Raw genomic sequence first — 20452 nt, 5'->3', positions numbered from 1 at the left:
CAGTTTAGAATTGAGGCACCAAAGACGATTTCGAAACGTCGCGGAACATATGAGATGTTTCGAGGGCTGAAATTGGGAATTCAGGCTCGTGCCCACGTCAAGAGGTATAAGACCTCCGACGAGTTTCTTAGCCTGCAAACTAAGGGAGAAAAGCTCAATCGTTGAGCTTGTGCTCAGATTGTCTGAGTACAACAATCACTTGAATCGAGTGGGAGTTAATATTCCAGATGAGATAGTGACGTTTCTCCAAAGTCATTGCCACCAAGCTTCTAGAGTTTCGTGATGAACTATAACATATCAGGGATAGATATGATGATCCCTGAAATATACGCGATGTTTGACACCGCGAAAGTAGAAATCAAGAAGGAGCATAAATTGTTGATGGTTAGTGAAACCAATAGTTTCAAGAAGGGCAAGGGAAAGAAGGGATACTTCATGAAATGGCAAATCAGTTGCTGCTCTAGTGAAGAAACCCAAGGTTGAAACCAAACCCGAGACTAAGTGCTTCTGTAATGAGGGAACGGTCACTGAAGCAGGACTACCCTAGATACTTGGTAGATGAGAAGGCTGGCTAGGTCGATAGAAGTATATTGGATATACATTATATTGATGTGTACTTTACTAGTACTCCTAGTAGCACCAGGGTATTAGATACCGGTTCGGTTGCTAAGTGTTGGTAACTCAAAATAAAAGCTGCGGAATAAACGGAGACTAGCTAAAGGTGAGATGACGATATGTGTTGGAAGTGTTTCCAAGCTTGATGTGATCAAGCATCGCCTACTCCCTCTACCATCGAGATTGGTGTTAAACCTAAATAATTGTTATTTGGTGTTTGCGTTGAGCATAGACATGATTGGATTATGCCTATCGCAATACGGTCATTCATTTAAGAAGAACAATAGTTACTCTGTTTACTTGAATAATACCTTCAATAGTCTTGCACCTAAAATGAATGGTTTATTGAATCTCGATCGTAGTGATACACATGTTCATGCCAAAAGATATAAGATAGTGATGATAGTACCACCTGCTTGTGGCACTGACATTTGAGTCATGCTGGTATAAAACGCATGAAGAAGCTCCATGTTGATGGATCTTTGGACTCACTCATTTTGAAAAGCTTGAGACATGTGAACCACGTCTATTGGTATATACGCATGAAGAAACTCCATGCAGATGGATCGTTTGGACTCACTTGATTTTGAATCACTTGAGACATGCAAATCATACCACATGGGCAAGATGACTGAAAAGCCTCGGTTTCAGTAAGATGGAACAAGAAAGAAACTTGTTGGAAGTAATACATTTTGATGTGTGCAGTCTAATGAGTGCTGAGGCACGCAGTGGATATCGTTATGTTCTTACTTCACAGATGATTTGAGTAGATTCTGAGTATATTGACTTGATGAACAACAAATCTGAATTATTAAAAGGTTCAAGTAATTTTAGAGTGAAGTTGAGGATCGTTGTAACAAGAGGATAAAATGTATATGATATGATCATAGAGATGAATATCTGAGTTACAAGTTTGGTACACAATTAAGACATTGTGGAAATTGTTTCACAATTAATTCCGCCTGGAACACCATAGTGTGATGGTGTGTCCGAACATCATGACTGCACCCTATTGGATATGGTGCATACCATGATCTCTCTTATCAAATTACCACTATCGTTTATAGGTTAGGCATTAGAGACAACCGCATTCACTTTAAATAGGGTACCACGAAATTCCGTTGAGACGACACCGTATGAACTATGGTTTGGAGAAACCTAAGTTGTCGTTTCTTAAAAATTTGGGGCTGCGACGCTTATGTGAAAAAGTTTCAGGCTGATAAGCTCGAACCCTAAGCGGATGAGTGCATCTTCATAGGACAGCCAAAAACAGTTGGGTATACCTCCTATCTCAGATCCGGAAGCAAAAGGGATTGTTTCTAGAATCAGGTCCTTTCTCGAGGAAAAGTTTCTCTTGAAAGAATTGAGTGGAAGGATGGTGGACACTTGATGAGGTTATTGAACCATCACTTCAACTAGTGTGTAGCAGGGCACAGGAAGTTATTCCTATGGCGCCTACACCAATTGAAGTGGAAGCTGATGATAGTGATCATGAAACTTCAGATCAAGTCACTACCAAACCTCGTAGGTCGACAAGGATGTGTACTACTTCAGAGTGGTACGTAATCCTGTATTAGAGGTCATGTTGCTAGACAACAATGAACCTACGAGCTATGGAGAAGCGATGTTGGGCCCGGATTCTGACGAATGGCTCGAGGCCATAAAATCCGAGAGAGGATCCATGTATGATAACAGAGTATAGACTTTGGAAGAACTACTTGATGGTCGTAAGGCTGTTGAGTACAGATGTATTTTAAAAGGAAGACAGATAATGATGGTAAGTGTCACCATTAAGAAAGCTCGACTTGTCGCTAGGATGTTTTCCGACAAGTTCAAGGAGTTGACTACGATGAGACTTTCTCACTCGTAGCGATGCTAAGAGTCTGTTGGAATTATGTTAGCAGTTACTGCACTATTTATGAAATCTTGCAGATAAAATGTCAAAACATTGTTTCCTCGACAATTTTCTTGAGGAAAGGTTGTATGTGATACAACTAGAAGGTTTTGTCAATCCTGAAAAATGCTAACAAGTATGCAAAGCTCCAGTAATCCTTCTAAGGACTGGAGTAAGCATCTCAGAGTTGGAATATACGCTTTGATCAGATGATCAAAGATTTTGGGTTTATACAAAGTTTATGAGAAACTTGTATTTCCAAAGAAGTGAGTGGGAGCACTATATCATTTCTGATGAGTATATGTTGTTAACATATTGTTGATCAGAAATGCTGTAGAATTTCTAGAAAGCATATAGGGTTATTTGAAAAGTGTGTTTCAATGGAAAACCTGGATTAGGCTACTTGAACAATGAGCATCAAGATCTATAAGATAGATCAAAATGCTTAATAGTACTTTCAAATGAACACATACCGTGAGAAGATTTTGAAGGAGTTCAAAATAGATCGGCAAAGAAGGAGTTCTTGGCTGTAAGGTGTGAGTATTGAGTAAGACTCAAGACCTGACCACGGCAGAAGAGAGAGAAAGGACGAAGGTCGTCCCCTATGCTTTAGACGTAGGCTCCACAGTATGCTATGTTGTGTACCGCACCTAAAGTGTGCTTTGCCATGAGTTACTCAAGGGGTACAAGTGTGATCCAGGAACGGATCACAAGACAATGGTCAAGGTTATCCTTAGTAACTAGTGGACTAAGGAATTTTCTCGATTATGGAGGTGGTAAAAGAGTTCATCGTAAAGGGTTACGCCGATGCAAACTTTGACACTAATCTGGATGACTCTGAGTAATAGACCAGATTCGTATAGTAGAGCAGTTATTTGGAATAGTTCCAAATAGCGCGTGGTAGCTGCATCTGGGAGATGACAGAGATTTGTAAAGCACACACGGATCTGAAAGATTCAGACCCATTGACTAATAACCTCTCTCACAAGCGAGATATGATCAAACCCAATGGGTGTTGGATTCATTACAATCACATAGCAATGTGAACTAGATTATTGACTCTAGTGCAAGTGGGAGACTGTTGGAAATATGCCCTAGAGGCAATAATAAAATGGTTATTATTGTATGTCCTTGTTCATGATAATTGTCTATTGTTCATGCTATAATTGTATTAGCTGGAAACCGTAATACATGTGTGAATACATAAACCACAATATGTCCCTGGTGAGCTTCTAGTTGACTAGCTCGTTGATCAATAGATGGTTATGGTTTCCTGACCATGGACATTGGATGTCATTGATAATGGGATCACATCATTAGGAGAATGATGTGATGGACAAGACCCAATCCTAAGCATAGCACAAGATCGTGTAGTTCGTTTGCTAAGAACTTTTCTAATGTCAAGTATTATTTCCTTAGACCATGAGATTGTGTAACTCCCGGATACTGTAGGAGTGCTTTCGATGTACCAAACATCACAACGTAACTGGGTGGCTATAAAGGTGCACTACAGGTATCTCCGAAAGTGTCTGTCGGGTTGGCACGAATCGAGACTGGGATTTGTCACTCCGTATGACGGAGAGGTATCTCTGGGCCCACTCGGTAATGCATCATCATAATGAGCACTATGTGACTAAGTAGTTAGTCACGGGATCATGCATTACGGAACGAGTAAAGTGACTTGCCGGTAACGAGATTGAACCAGGTATTGGGATACCAATGATCGAATCTCGGGCAAGTAACGTACCGATTGACAAAGGGAATTGTATACGGGATTGCTTGAATCCTTGACATCGTGGTTCATCCAATGAGATCATCGTGGAACATGTGGGAGCCAACATGGGTATCTAGATCTTGTTGTTGGTTATTGGCCAGAGAGCTATCTCGGTCATGTCTGCATGATTCCCGAACCCGTAGGGTCTACACACTTAAATTTCGGTGACGCTAGAGTTGTTATGGGAATTAGAGTGCAGTTACTGAATGTTGTTCGGAGTCCCGGATGAGATTCCAGACGTCACGAGGAGTTCTGGAACAGTACGGAGGTAAAGATTTATATATGTGAAGTCCTATTTTGGCCACCGGAAAATGTTCGGGATTTTTCGGTATTGTACCGGGAAGGTTTTAGAAGGTTCCGGAGTGGGGCCCACCTGCATGGGGGGACCCACATGAACGTGGGTAGTGGGGGCAAGTCCCCATACCCCTGGTCAAGGCGCACCAAGATCCTCCCTTAGAAGGAATAAGATCATATCCCGAAGGGATAAGATCAAGATCCCTAAAAAAGGGGATAACAATCGGTGGGGAAGGAAATGATGGCATTTTTTTCCTCCCACCTTTGCCAACACCCCAATGGACTTGGAGGGCAAGAAACCAGTCCCCCTCCACCCCTATATATAGTCGGGAGGCGCATGGGAGCTTCACCCTTCCCCTGGCACAGCCCTCTCCCTCCCCAACACCTCCTCCTCCGTAGTAGTGCTTGGCGAAGCTCTGCCGGAGAACTGCAAGCTCCACCACCACGCCGTCGTGCTGTCGGAGCTCTTCCTCAACTTCTCCTCTCCCCTTGCTGGATCAAGAAGGAGGAGACGTCCCCGGGCTGTACGTGTGCTGAACGCGGAGGCACCATTGTTCGGTGCTTAGATCGGATTCGGCCGCGATCTGAATCGCTTAGTGAACGACTCCACCGACCGCATTCTTGCAACGCTTCTGCATCGCGATCTTCAAGGGTATGAAGATGCACTCCCCTCTCTCTCGTTGCTAGTTACTCCATAGATTGATCTTGGTGATGCATAGAAAATTTTGAATTTCTGCTACGTTCCCCAACATTCGTACCCTACGATAATCTCTATGTTTGTTCTCCGCTATTAGTGGCTTCGGAGTGACTCTTTGTTGCATGTTGAGGGCTTGTTATATGATCTATCTATGTTATTATTGTTGAGAGAACTTGCACTAGTGAAAGTCTAAACCCTAGGCCTTGTTTCCTATCATTGAAATACCGTTTACGCTCACTTTTATCACTTGTTACCTGGCTGTTTTTATATTTTCAGATTACAAATACCTTTATCTACCATCTATTTTGCACTTGTATCACCATCTCTTCGCCGAACTAGTGCACCTATAGAATTTACCATTGTATTGGGTGTGTTGGGGACACAAGAGACTTTTTGTTATTTGGTTGCAGGGTTGTTTGAGGGAGACCATCTTCATCCTACGCCTCCTACGGATTGATAAACCTTAGGTCATCCACTTGAGGGAAATTTGCTACTGTCCTACAGACCTATGCACTTGCAGGCCCAACAACGTCTACAAGAAGAAGGTTGTGTAGTAGACATCAAGCTTTTTTTGGCGCCGTTGCCGGGGAGGTGAGTGCTTGAAGGTATATCTTTAGATCTTGCAATCAAATCTTTTTGTTTCTTGTTTTATCACTAGTTTAGTTTATAAAGTAAAACTACAAAAAAATGGAATTAAGGATGCCTCATATGCTTCATCTTTTTAATATCTTCCGTGAAAATGTCGGGAAGGAAAATTGTGCTCAAGTACTAGAAGAAGAATTACATAGAATGCTTGGCATAAAATATGTGAATGATGAGCATGATTGCAATGTTGTTAGTATGAATTCCTTGAATATCCATGATGCTAATGATATGCAAAGCCACAAGCTTGGGGAAGCTATGTTTGATGAAGATGATATTTTTTGTCCCCCAAGCTTTGATGAGCAAATTTACTATGATGAAAGCATGCCTCCTATCTATGATGATTATTGTGATGACATGTATGCTTTAAAGAATAATTATAACCACGAAACTTGTCATCTTGATCCTAATTTTAAATCACATGATAGTTATTTTGTTGAGTTTGCTCCCACTACTATTGATGAGAAGAATTTTTCTTATGTGGAGAGTAGTAAATTTTCTATGCTTGTAGATCATGAAAAGAATGCTTTAGGTGCTGGTTATATTGTTGAAATCATTCATGATGCTACTGAAAATTATTATGAGGGAGGAACATATGCTTGTAGGAATTGCAATAATATCAAGTTTCCTCTCTATGTGCTTAAAATCTTGAAGCTATGCTTGTTTTACCTTCCTATGCTTGTTGATTATTGTTCCCATAAGTTGTTTGCTCACAAAATCCCTATGCATAGGAAGTGGGTTAGACTTAAATGTGCTAGTCATATGCTTCATGATGCTCCCTCTATGTTTCAATTCTTATCTTTTACGTGAGCATCATTGTCATCATCATGCCTAGCTAGAAAGGCATTAAAGAAAAGCGCTTGTTGGGAGACAACGCAATACTTATCCTTACTGTTTTTGTGTGTTCACCTGATTATGCTACTGTAGTAATCATGTTTTATAGCTTTTGTTTCAATAAAGTGCCAAGTAAGACCTTTTAGGATGGCTTACGGTGGTAGTTGTGTTAATCCTCCTGAAAATCAGAAAATTTTGCACCCGGTAAATTAGTTTTGTTAATTCACAGAAACGTGCTTTTGATCTGATTCTTTTTGATCTGGATTGGCACACGAATTGCTTAGGACTTCCTAGTGTGGTAGGATTTTTGGAGTTCCAGAAGTATGCGTTTGATACAGATTACTACAGACTGTTCTGTTTTTGACAGATTCTGTTTTCTATGTGTTGTTTGCATATTTTGATGAATCTATGAGTAGTATCAGAGGGTATGAACCATAGATAAGTTGGAATACAGTCGATATTACACCATTATGAATTTATAATGAGTTCATTACAGTACCTAAGTGATGGTTTTATTTTCTTATACTAACGGAGCTTACGAGTTTTCTGTTAAGTTTTGTGTTGTGAAGTTTTCAAGTTTTGGGTAAAGATTCGATGGACTATGGAATAAGGAGTGGCAAGAGGCTCAGCTTGGGGATGCCCAAGGCACCCCAAGGTAATATTCAAGGACAACCAAGAGCCTAAGCTAGTGGATGCCCCGGATGGCATCCCCTCTTTCGTCTTCGTTCATCGGTAACTTTACTTGGAGCTATATTTTTATTCACCACATGATATGTGTTTTGCTTGGAGCATCATTTTCTTTTGTTAGTATTTTCTTGCTGTTATTTAGATTAGTGTTTTGAATCTTTAGTTCCAATAAGAAAGTCAAGGATAGCCTTTGCCATGCTTATCTTGCTAGTATACATGTTGCTGTTTGAAAACAGAAAGTTTACTGCTGTTGCAAAAACTCCCTAGAAAAGTCAGAGCATGATATAATGTTTAAATTTTTTTCATAATGAGCTCTGATAAATTTATTACAGTGGGAATTTTAGTTCATAATTTTTGGAGTCAGGGAAGTATTGATACTCTTGCATTCTTTACAGACTGTAGTGTTTTGGTAGATTGCTGTTATGGTTGCATTGTTTGCATATGTTTGCTTGATTAATGATTCTATTTGAGGATAGGAGTATTAAATATGCAGAGACATTTAGTATGCAATGTTGAATAATTATTTAAGTGATTTGTTACAATAGAAAATCATAAGGTTTTTCATTGGTTTGTACTAACCCATCTCACGAGTTCTTGTTGAGTTTGTTGTGAATGAAGCTTTTGATAAAAAGAGAAACCATGATATGAGAGGAATTAAGGAGACACAAAAGCTCAAGCTTGGGGATGCCCAAGGCACCCCAAGATAATATTTCAAGTTTCAAGAATCTAAGCTTGGGGACGCCCCGGTAGGCATCCCACCTTTCTTCTTCAACAACTATCAGTTTGTATCGGTTGAGCCTAAGTTTTTGCTTCTTCACATGAGTTGTGCTATCCTTGCAATGTAGTTTTCTTTAGCTTTTCTTGCTGTTTGAATAAAGTATCAAGATCTGAAATTATTAAATGATAGAGAGTCTTCGCATAATTGCATAATTAGTTAGCTACTCATTGACCTTCACTTATATCTTTCGGAGTAGTTTGTCATTTGCTCTAGTGCATCACTTATACCTTTTTAGAGCATGGTGGTAGTTTTATTTTGACGAAATAGATGAACTCTCATACTTCACTTAGATTATTTTGAGAGTCGTTAATAGCATGGTAATTTGCTTAATATTAATATACTTGGTATTCAAGATATGTGAAACTTTCTTATGAGTGTGTTGAATACTAAGAAAAGTTTGATACTTGATAATTGTTTTGAGATATGGAGGTAGTGATATTAAAGTCATGCTAGTTGGGTGATTATGAATTCAAATAATGCTTGTGTTGAAGTTAGCAAGTCCCGTAGCATGCACGTATGGTTAATGTTGTGTAACAAATTTGAAACATGAAGTGTACCTGGCTTGTGCATCCTTATGAGTGGCGGTCGGGGACGAGCAATGGTATTTTCCTACCAATATATCCCCCTAGGAGCATGCACATAGTACTTGGTTTTTGATGACTTCTAAATTTTTGCAATAAGTATATGAGTTCTTTTGACTAATGTTGAGTCCATGGATTATACGCACTTTTACCTTTCCGCCATTGCTAGCCTCTGCGGTACCGTGCATTGCCCTTTCTCACCTTGAGAGTTGGTGCAAACTTCGCCCGTGCATCCAAAACCCGTGATACGATACGCTCTATCACACATAAACCTCCTTATATCTTCCTCAAAACAGCCACCATACGTACCTATTATGGCATTTCCATATCCATTCCGAGATATATTGCCATGCAAGTTCCATCATCATCATCATGACATACATTACTTTTGTCATATTGCCATTGCATGATCATGTAGTTGACATCGTATTTGTGGCAAAGCCACCATGCATTATTTTTTGTACATGTCACACTTGATTCATTGCACCATCCCGGTACACCGCCGGAGGCATTCATATAGAGTCATATCTTGTTCTAAGTTTCGAGTTGTAATCCTTATGTTGTAATCAATAGAAGTGTGATGATCATCATTATAGAGCATTGCCCAAACAAAAAAAAGAGAAAGGCAAGAAAAAAGAAAGGCCCAAAAAAAAGAAAATAAATAAAAAGGGCAATGCTACAATCTCTTTTTCCACACTTGTGCTTCAAAGGAGCACCTTGTTCTTCATGTAGTGAGTCTCATATATTGTGCTTCAAAGTAGCACCTTGTTCTTCATGTAGTGAGTCTCATAAAGTTGTCCTTTTTATACTAGTGGGAATTTTTCATTATAGAGCTTGGCTTGTATACTACAACGATGGGCTTCCTCAAATTGCCCTAGGTCTTCATGAGCAAGCGAGTTGGATGCACACCCACTAGTTTTCTTTTGTTGAGCATTCATAGCTCTAGTGCATCCATTGCATGGCAATCCCTACTCCTCATGTTGACATCAATTGATGGGCATCTCCATAGCCCGTTGATTAGCCTCGTCAATGTGAGACTTTCTCCTTTTTTGTCTTCTCCACACAATCCCCATCATCATATTCCACCCATAGTGCTATATCCATGGCTCATGCTCATATATTGCGTGGAGGTTGAAAAAGTTTGAGATTATTTAAGTATGAAACAATTGCTTGGATTGTCATCGGGGGTATAGAAGTTGGGAACATCTTTGTGTGACGAAAATGAAGCATACCCTAACTATATGATTTTGTAGGGATGAACTTTCTTTTGCCATGCTATTTTGAGAAGACATGATTGCCTTGATTAGAATGCTTGATGTATTATTATTTTTATGTCAATATGAACTTTTGTCTTGAATCTTTCGGATCTGAATATTCATATCACAAGTAAGAAGAATTACATTGCAATTATGCTAAAGTATCACTCCGCATCATAAATTCTTTTTTTATCATTTACCTACTCGAGGACGAGCAGGAATTAAGCTTGGGGATGCTTGATAAGTCTCAAACGTATCTATAATTTTTGATTGCTCCATGCTATATTATCTACTGTTTTAGGCAATATTGGGTTTTATTATCCACTTTTATATTATTTTTGGGACTAACCTATTAACCGGAGGCCCAGCCCAGATTTGCTGTTTTATGCCTATTTCAGTGTTTCGAAGAAAAGGATATCAGACGGAGTCAAAACGGAACGAAATCAACTGGAGAAGTTATTTTTGGAAGGAAACCCACCTGATGGACTTGGACCCCACGTCAAAAGATATGGGAGGTGCTCACGAGGGTGGGGGGCGCGCCCCCCTGCCTCGTGGGGCCCCCGTAGCTCCACCAACGTACTCCTTTCACCCATATATACCTACGTACCCTAAAACTTCCAAAACAGAAGATATATCGGGAGTTCCACCGCCGCAAGCCTCTATAGCTACCAAAAACCTCTCGGGAGCCCGTTCCGGCACACTGCCAGAGGGGGAATCCATCACCGGTGGCCATCTTCATCATCCCGGCGCTCTCCATGACAAGGAGGGAGTAGTTCACCCTCGGGGCTGAGGGTATGTACCAGTAGCTATGTGTTTGATCTCTCTCTCGTGTTCTCTCTCGTGTTCACTCTATGGCACGGTCTTGATGTATCCCGAGCTTTTCTATTGTAGTTGGATCTTACGATGTTTCTCCCCCTCTACTCTCTTGTGATGAACTGAGTTTCCCCTTTGAAGTTATCTTATCGAATTGAGTCTTTTTTGAGAACACTTGATGTATGTCTTGCCGTGATTATCTGTGGTGACAATGGGATATCATGTGCCACTTGATGTATGTTTTGGTGATCAACTTGCGGGTTTTGTGGCATTGGGAACCTATGCATAGGGGTTGGCACACGTTCTTGACTCTCCGATAGAAACTTTGGGGCACTCTTTGAAGTACTTTGTGTTGGTTGGATGAATATGAGATTGTGTGATGCATATCATATAATCATGTCCACGGATACTTGAGGTGACAATGGAGTATCTAGGTGACATTAGGGTTTTGGTTGATTTGTATCTTAAGGTGTTATTCTAGGACGAACTCTTTTTTAGATCGATCCGAAAGAATAACTTTGAGGTGGTTTCGTACCCTACCATAATCTCTATGTTTGTTCTCCGCTATTAGTGGCTTTGGAGTGACTCTTTCTTGCATGTTGAGGGCTTGTTATATGATCTATCTATGTTATTATTGTTGAGAGAACTTGCACTAGTGAAAGTATGAACCCTAGGCCTTGTTTCCTATCATTGCAATACCGTTTACACTCACTTTTATCACTTGTGACCTTGCTGTTTTTATATTTTCAGATTACAAATACCTTTATCTACCATCTAGTTTGCACTTGTATCACCATCTCTTCGCTGAACTAGTGCACCTATACAATTTACCATTGTATTGGGTGTGTTGGGGACACAATAGACTTTGTTATTTGGTTGCAGAGTTGTTTGAGAGAGACCATCTTCATCCTACGCCTCCTGCGGATTGATAAACCTTAGGTCATCCACTTGAGGGAAATTTGCTACTGTCCTACAAACCTGTGCACTTGCAGGCCCAACAACGTCTATAAGAAGAAGGTTGTGTAGTAGACATCAGATCCCGCCCGAAAAAAATAGTAGAATACAAACGTGATTCGAATTGAGTTGGCACGGTAAACATGCACTGTGCAAAATTTGAACGAAGCAGGGAAAGTCGCAGTAACCCCGCCCGAAACCAAAATCTGCGAGATGGAAATCACTACTGCCTATCCCTGCCACGCAAAGCCTATCTGCTGGATTTCTATAGGTTTCAATAGGGGTAGGTTTGTAATTTCACCCAAACGTGACGTAACCGCCTCTCACCCGGATTCATACACGGTGGGCGCCAAAACACAGTGTGCCCTCGGCCGAAATCGACTCCCTTCCCGATTCATATTCATACACGATGGGCGCCAAAAACAAACTCTCGTCGACAAATATTCGGTGTATGCGAGATTACCGTCCTATCCCCAACCGACTAATGTTGCTGTGATGTAGTAGAAATTTGAAAACGGGGGCTAAGTTTGTAAATTTCCTCGCATTTGAGACAAGCGCGCCCTGAATACATGGTTCCCCCCCTTCCTCTCTACCTCCCTTTTCCCCATTCGTACTCGTGGGCGCCAAAACACCCTCTCCACCCCACCCTCCTCCGTCCGCCGCCGTCCGCCACCCCATCCACCGCCGTCCTCCTCCACTATGCCGGAGCTGATACCCTGACGCCGCCGTCCATTACAAGAGATCGACCTCTCTCATCCATGCCTTCGGACAGGGATCCTTGCATCCCGTCCTCTCGCTTCATCCCCGCCGCCGTCCACCTTGCCGACGCCACTCCTACGGCCGTCTCGTCCACCGCGCCCCACCGCCACCGTCTACCCTCCTAGATCTGCTTCCATGCCGCCGACAGCCATCGCTACCGCAGCACCGTCAAATTCTCAGCAGATGCGTACATGGCGCCGCACCAGAGGCGGTACTCTTTCGTATCTGCTCAACTTATTTATCACAGCAAGAAAATAGATTGCCACTGCTTTACTCTGATTTCTTGTCTTGGTTGCGAAGTTGCCTTTGTCTGTTTTGCACCTTCAGATCCGCCATGGCATGCTCAACACTATACTCCCAATGCTTATGGTTTTCCCCTTTTATATTCTACACTAGTTAAATCACAATAGACTAAATTTCAAAATTGGGTCAGTCGATTTTTCAGAGCTCACCGGAGTTCGCCGGTGCGATCCAAGGGGCTTGGGTGGTTGTGGGGCCTTGCCGAACAAAGAAAACTCGACGCGGGTGGGGGTGGGGGTGGCGGAGGAACACAGGCGGTGGGGGCCGGTGGTCCGGCTGGCGGCCCGTGCGGTGTTCTGTATGGGAAGAATTAAGAGACGAGGAAGAAGAAGGGTTATGAGACGTAGGATCTTCATCCAACCGCCTGAAATGGTCGAGAGACAGCTGGGAGTTGCATTCTTAATGCGCTCTGGTTCATCTTGTGTGGGCACTGCGCAACCAACATTTTATTATCCAAAATCTGCTTGCTCTTCTTTACCATGTTCCTCTTCCGTTCTTCTTTAATATGTACTCTCCCCGTTCCTAAATACAATTCTTTGTATAGATTCCACCATGGACTACATATGGAGCAAAATGAGTGAATCTACACTCTAAAATGTATCTGGATACATCTGTATGTGATCCATAGTGGAAATCTCTACCAAGACTTATATTTTGGAACGGAGGGAGTATGCTAGTAGTACAGTATGTTCCTTGTACTGAAGATGAGCAGGGACATTTGTAGTGTAGAGGTCTATACGGTCGGTTGTGATGGACACTTTGAGCCTCTTTGATTCGTAGGATCTTGTAAACAGAGGAATAGGATTTGTAGTGGCCTGCCCACTTAAAGCCTATAAGAATAGCAAGGAAATGCGCGGAGATGTGTCGCCTTTGAGAGTTACACTGATATTAACTGTACCGCACCTTCACTTGAAGAGAGCTGGTATCTGAAGCCTTTCTAGGCGTACCGGCAATACTATTACATATATTCCAGCAAGTTCCACTTTGCTAATTTTACTCTGATGCTTAAGGTTTTCCCGTGATATCTACACTATGATCTGTGTAATTGCTTTGTGTCGCACTAGCAGCAGTCCATTCTTGAAGCTAAACACTCCAATGACTTACAAAATTGGCACCAAGGCATTGAGTGCTATTCTGGATGCAATGAAACTCATACGCTCCCCACCTGTTGACTCTTGTTCAGAATATGATCCTAATGACTATTCTAACCTCGAGGAGTCAAAGGCAGATGGCCTATCCTATTCACCCATCAAGGTGCCTGTTCTAATTTGGCAATGTTTTATTGATTGCGGGTATCTTGCATATGTTGTGTTGCATTTCTTCTACTTTGTTGCACCGCCATCTGCTTAGTTTACTCATCATATATATCGAGATGCCATGCCAATCCATTATCAATACATATTCCATCTGTCATCATACCATGTTTTTCCACTCAAATGATGTTCGTGTGCATCAGACATCAAAAAGGAAGAGGGTGATTGCCGAACCTGAAGTAGCACCAGCAAAGTCCTTGAAAAACGTGGTGGTGCCGGAGAAATCAGACAGCACCCCACTTATATTGGCTGTACAACCAGTGACACAAAACGTAGGACCGACTCCAGCAGACTATACCCATACTTCATTGGCCACACCACTAGCCCCACCACAAAGGACCTGCACTCCAGCAAAAGGTATACCGATTTCATTTGCCATAGCACCAGCTGTACCACAAAAAAATCCCACTCCAGCAAAAAGTACAGCAAGTCCACCGGCCGAAGACCTATCCCAACTGCAAAGACGGCCAATTCCTGCAGATTGGAACCCCATTCCATTTATTCCCAGTTTAAAAGACAATGCTTTCAATGTTGTTAGGGACTACGTGCATATATTCCCATCATGGGAAGATTATTGTGAAGACAAACACCATTTTCACATCTTCCTGTCCAACTTACGTGTAAGTGCTATTATTCATGGTTATTATTTTCCTGTTTTCTGCTGATTGAACACATCAATGATTTATATTACATTGTTGTAACTAGGCGAGCGTCAATCTGGATAGTCCTGACGAGCAAAGCTTGCTTGTGCTTTTCAAGGAAGCATTGCAGCAGTATCGGTGTTACCTGAGGAAATCACACTTTGGTGGCAAGTCTATAAACGAATTTCCGGTGAAGTCTCCTGTGCTAAATTTAGAACACATTGAATGGAAAAACCTTATTATGCATTGGTCTCGTTCCCAGGATGAGGTACTGTCTATGAAATCACATGACAATTTGAACTTCTACTTTTCCGCATGTGCCTTACGGATCTTTTTTGCAGGAAATCTGCTCGAAGAAGAATTCCGGTTTGAAAAGAACGACATGATATCGCAAATATGCTGCCCGCTGCTTTGCTCTTGTTAGTACCTATTGTCCTGTATCACTGTACTTACATACCTGGTTCATTATGTGACAACAGTATGCATGATAGCTTGCTTATCAATTGTTCGCTCCAAATTATCTGATCTGTATGAATGGTTACATTAGTGTAGAATATATCCAATGCCAATGTTTTCTTAGCTCTGCATTGTTCTTGTAAGTACATGCTGTCCTTTATCAGTGTACTTATAATGACAGGTAGTTGTTCATGTACCATCGCTCTGCATCTTATTTTCCTTTGCCCTCCATTTTCTACACATCAGATCTATATTTACTCTTACCATAAGGTTGGTACTGAAGAAGTTTAGCTGTGCATTGCTCTTGGCTGTACCTTTTGCCTGTATCGCTGCACTTACATTTATAGCTACTTGGTTATGTAGCATCACTCTTCATCTTATCTTAAATATTCTCCATTTTTTCGTATATTATCACATCTATATTTACTCTTAACAAAATGTGGAATAAAGGCAATGCTTATGAAGAAGATTTTGTGGTAAACTTCTTGAATTGCCCCCCATCAGCATGGACAAGGCCTTTATAGAGCCTGTCTTCACCACTAATGTAAGTTTGTCCATCTCAAGCCTTCAAACTTTGTTGTATATATTTGGTTAGGCATGACTGCAACAGCAGTTTATTTTTGGTGTTTGCATCAAATTGCATGTTTAAAGTTTATTATGTAGTTCATAAACAAAAGTTTGTCCTTTCTCAATTTAAGTTTTCAGTTGTACAACCAAGTTCCTTATTCATACCATGTAAATTAAACTGTACAGAGCAAGTGATCTTCTTTTGCACTGCATGTATCCTTCTTTTCTTCATCCGTAATCCGGTGGTGTGGTGAACCTACCCACTACAGCATAATGTCATATTCTGCAATGTCTTAACTATGAACAATGTCATATCATTCTACTACTCCCTCCGTCCGAAAATACTTGTCATTGAAATGGATGTATCTAGATGTATTTTAGTTCTAGACACATCCATTTTGATGACAAGTAATTCCAGATGGAGGGAGTATTATTTAAACCGTCTCTTTATTTGCCAATCTGAAATGGGATAAATTGACAACACACTAACCATTGATACTTATGAGTTCTTGATCTGTAATCCAGTGGTGTCGTGAAGCCGCCAACTCCTTCACAATGTCATTTCCTGCCATGTCTTGACCTGAACAATACCATATTGTGTTAATGTAATTTTAAACTGTGTCACTTTACTCGTCACTAAGAAATGTGATGAGTTGTCAGCACTGATACTTTTATGTGCAAAACCTGTCATCTGTCTGCTTGTTTATCTTTTAGAGTGAGGAAGATTTAAGTGTTGAACAAGCGCAGTCTGATCATCTTGCTCAGCTGCTTGCGCTGCAGCTCCCCAGCAGGGCTAACCTTTCTTGAACTCTATTGAAGTACTGTCGGTTTTGTATATTATTTTGTCGGCGTGTTTATTTGCACCGGTGGCGATCTTTGATGCCTAGTGTATGTAATCTACTGTCTGCTTGTGCTTTATTATCATAGTGGCGAACTTTGAAGCCCAGTGGATGTAATATGCTATAATTTCTATATTGTATAGTCTAGGTTTTTTATTATTCACGATGCTGCAGTTATTTTACTGTATATATATCCTGTCTTCGCAGTAAACCGGCCAAACCGTAAAATTACGGTACATAATCGGGCCGTCATGCAATCACGATGTAGGTTGGGCCTGAAACGTGCCGAACAGCTAACGGGCCGGCAGCAGCCCGAAATGAACCCCGACCCATGATTGTGCGAATCAAATCATGGGCTTTTAACACGCCAAAATTGTCTTGGTCCTTGTTTGGTCCAATCAGATATCGGCTACCAGCAGGCCTGATGCAAACCGGGCCATAGTTAGGCCCAACTATATGACGGGCATTTAACAGGCCGAAATTAATATAGGGACGAAATGTTAAACGGGCCCTTAAGAGGCCAAAACTAATATCAGGCCGAATTACTTAGTGGGCCTTTAGCAAGTGGGCCCAAAAGCATAGTGCCAAGTTGACGGGCCGAATCTGATATGGGCCATAATTGAGCCCATAGTCTCTTAAAGGGCTGGACCTGATCTGGGCCGTAATTTGGCCCAGAATGTTGTAGGCTTTTAACGGACCGGATCTCATATGGGCCACTATTAGGCCCAGAATGTGGCAGGCCATTAATGGACCGGATCAAATATGGGCCGGCATTTGGCCCAAAACATGGCAGCCAGTTAATGGGTCGGCCTACTAGGGTCCTCAAATTCTTGTGGGCCTACAGCTGGGCCGGCCCATTAATGTCGGCGAAATCTTGTGGGCCTTTAGCCGGGCTGGCACATTGATGGGCCGGTCCACGTGTCAACATATCATAGGCGCGTGTCGCCCATTGGATGAGTGACACCTGTGCCAGCGCGGACCTGACACGTGTCTCCTCCAGCCAATGATGATTTTACACGTGGAAAATCCCCATTGGTCGGGGCTGTTAACGGGTTATTGGATCCAAAACCCGACCCGATAGCTTAACGTCGTTCCATTACGGTGGATGCCACGTGTCGGTCACCCTTGACGAAATCACTTCTGTGACGCGCGATTTATCGTCATGGAAGTGGACACTTCCATGATGATAATTTTTGTAATGTCATGTAACACTTCTACGACAGCACAGGTATTACTATCTTGATTCTGTCATAAATTTGTCATGGATGTAATGCATGACAAAAAACGCGACCTACTGTGACAAACACGTATCATCACGGAAGTGTATTATTTTTGTAGTGCAACTTTCGCCGGTACCTTACACCCACCATATACCTTCCTCAAAATAGCCACCATACCTACCTATTATGGCATTTCCATAGCTATTCGGAGATATTATTGCCATGCAACTTTCCACCGTTCCGTTTATATGACACGCATCATCATTGTCATATTGCTCTTTGCATGATCATGTAGTTGACATCGTATTTGTGACAAGGCCACTAATAGAGGCAAAGGTGTCCCGTCTTTTGATGAGATGATGGATTTCGCTTTGGTGGAAGTCGACTTTGACGATCCGACTACGAACGTGCGAGGACGTCGCGCCTTAGCAATCGCTAAACCAACTCCGAGAGGTTACTGACCACGCCGGAGCACGATCAACCTGACCACGAGGGTCTGTTTCCTGCGAGCAAACGAAGAACAAGCAAGAAACTGAGATTGCAATCTTGATATTGCGAATATAAGATGAAAGCTTTATTGATCAAGGTGGGGTTCTGTGACGCCTTTGTCTGGTCGTTGAACACAAACGAAGTATGCGAAGTTGCAGCTATGACGAACTTTCAATCTAAACAAAACCCAAAGTCTAAACGGTACCCTAAGGGTTGTATATATGGAGGAAGAGGGGGTGAATTTCGTGGCCCTTGGTGGAGGGGTCTGAAACTAACCCTATCTCTTGTTTCCCCACACATACGGACTCTAAAAATAGCCTATACTTATGTATTTCGAAATTACATGGGCCTGGCTCAATAATAAGGTGACGCAGCACCTAGAATAGCCTCCGGACGAAATTTATGAAGTGGCATCTTGTATATTTCGTCCAAGGCTTCATGCACTCATTATGGTGGCTTCAAAGTCCTGAAATCATCACTTGTAACTCCGTTCTTGTTCCCCTTGCGCATGCCATCATCTCCATGCTTGCTCTTGCTCCAATGTTCATCCTTCTCCAAGCTAGGCCATTCATTTGTAAGCAAAACAAATGTATCCAATTTAGGCAGCATCATATTCTCATGAACATTAGAATCATTACCAAGAAACGAAAGTACCTGGTAATTTAGTTGGTGTGCGCGAGCTCTAGTAATTGGTCCAGTATGTATAGCAGCAGGGGCTGTGGGTGTAACAATGGTATTGATGTCCTCATCATCCTCCCCTTCTTGAAATGAAGTCGCCCTCGACGTAAGTTCATCTTCCTCACCCAAATAAGGCTTCAAATCTGCAATGTTAAAAGTGGGACTAACCCCAAAATCTGCAGGCAGCTCAAGTTTATATGCATTATCATTTATTTTCTCCAACACCTTAAAGGGACCATCAGCACGTGGCATTAGCTTTGATTTGTGCAAATCAGGAAATCTATCCTTACGCAAATGTAACCAAACAAGATCTCCAGGTGCAAACACAACATGTTTTCTACCCTTATCTCCAGCAAGTTTATATTTAGCATTCATACGCTCAATGTTTTCCTTAGTTAACTCATGCATTTTTAAAATCAATTCAGCACATTGTTTAGCATCAAAATTAACCTTCTCCGAAGATGGAAGAGGCAAAAATCAATAGGTGCACGAGGTAGGAAACCATACACAACTTCAAAAGGGCACATCTTAGTAGTAGAATGCAATGAACGATTATAAGCAAATTCAATATGAGGCAAGCATTCCTCCCACATTTTCTTATTATTCTTCAAAATAGCCCTAAGCATAGTAGACAATGTTCTATTGACTACTTCAGTTTGTCCATCAGTTTGGGGGTGACAAGTAGTACTAAAAAGCAGCTTAGTCCCCAACTTAGCCCATAAACATCTCCAGAAGTGGCTATGAAATTTAGTATCACGATCTGAAACAATAGTATTTGGGACACCATGCAAGCGAATAATTTCACGAAAGAACAAATCAGCAACATTAACAGCATCATCGCTTTTATGACATGGTATAAAGTGTGCCATTTTCGAGAATCTATCCACCACAACAAATATGCTATCCCTCCCCTTCTTTGTTCTAGGTAAACCTAAAACAAAGTCCATAGATATATCCTCCCAAGGAACACTAGGTACAGGCAAAGGCATATATAAACCATGAGGATTGAGTCGTGACTTAGCTTTTTGACATGTAGTGCAGCGAGCAATAAAACGCTCAACATCCCGTCTCATCTTTGTCCAAAAGAAATGTGTAGCAAGTACATCCTCCGTCTTCTTCATGCCAAAGTGTCCCATTAGTCCTCCTCCATGCGCCTCCTACAACAACAAAAGACGAACGGAGCTAGCTGGAATGCATAGCTTGTTAGCACGGAACACAAATACATCATTAACGACGAACTTGTTCCATGTTCTTCCTTCTTTACAATCCTGCAATACATATTTAAAATCAGCATCATGCACATATTGATCTTTGATGGTCTCCAAACCAAATATTTTGAATTCAAGTTGTGAAAGCATAGTATAGCGACGA

This window comes from Triticum aestivum, chromosome 3B (assembly GCF_018294505.1).
Source record: "Triticum aestivum cultivar Chinese Spring chromosome 3B, IWGSC CS RefSeq v2.1, whole genome shotgun sequence".
NCBI classification, from domain to species: Eukaryota; Viridiplantae; Streptophyta; class Magnoliopsida; order Poales; family Poaceae; genus Triticum; species Triticum aestivum.
This window is presented reverse-complemented; position numbering follows the sequence as displayed.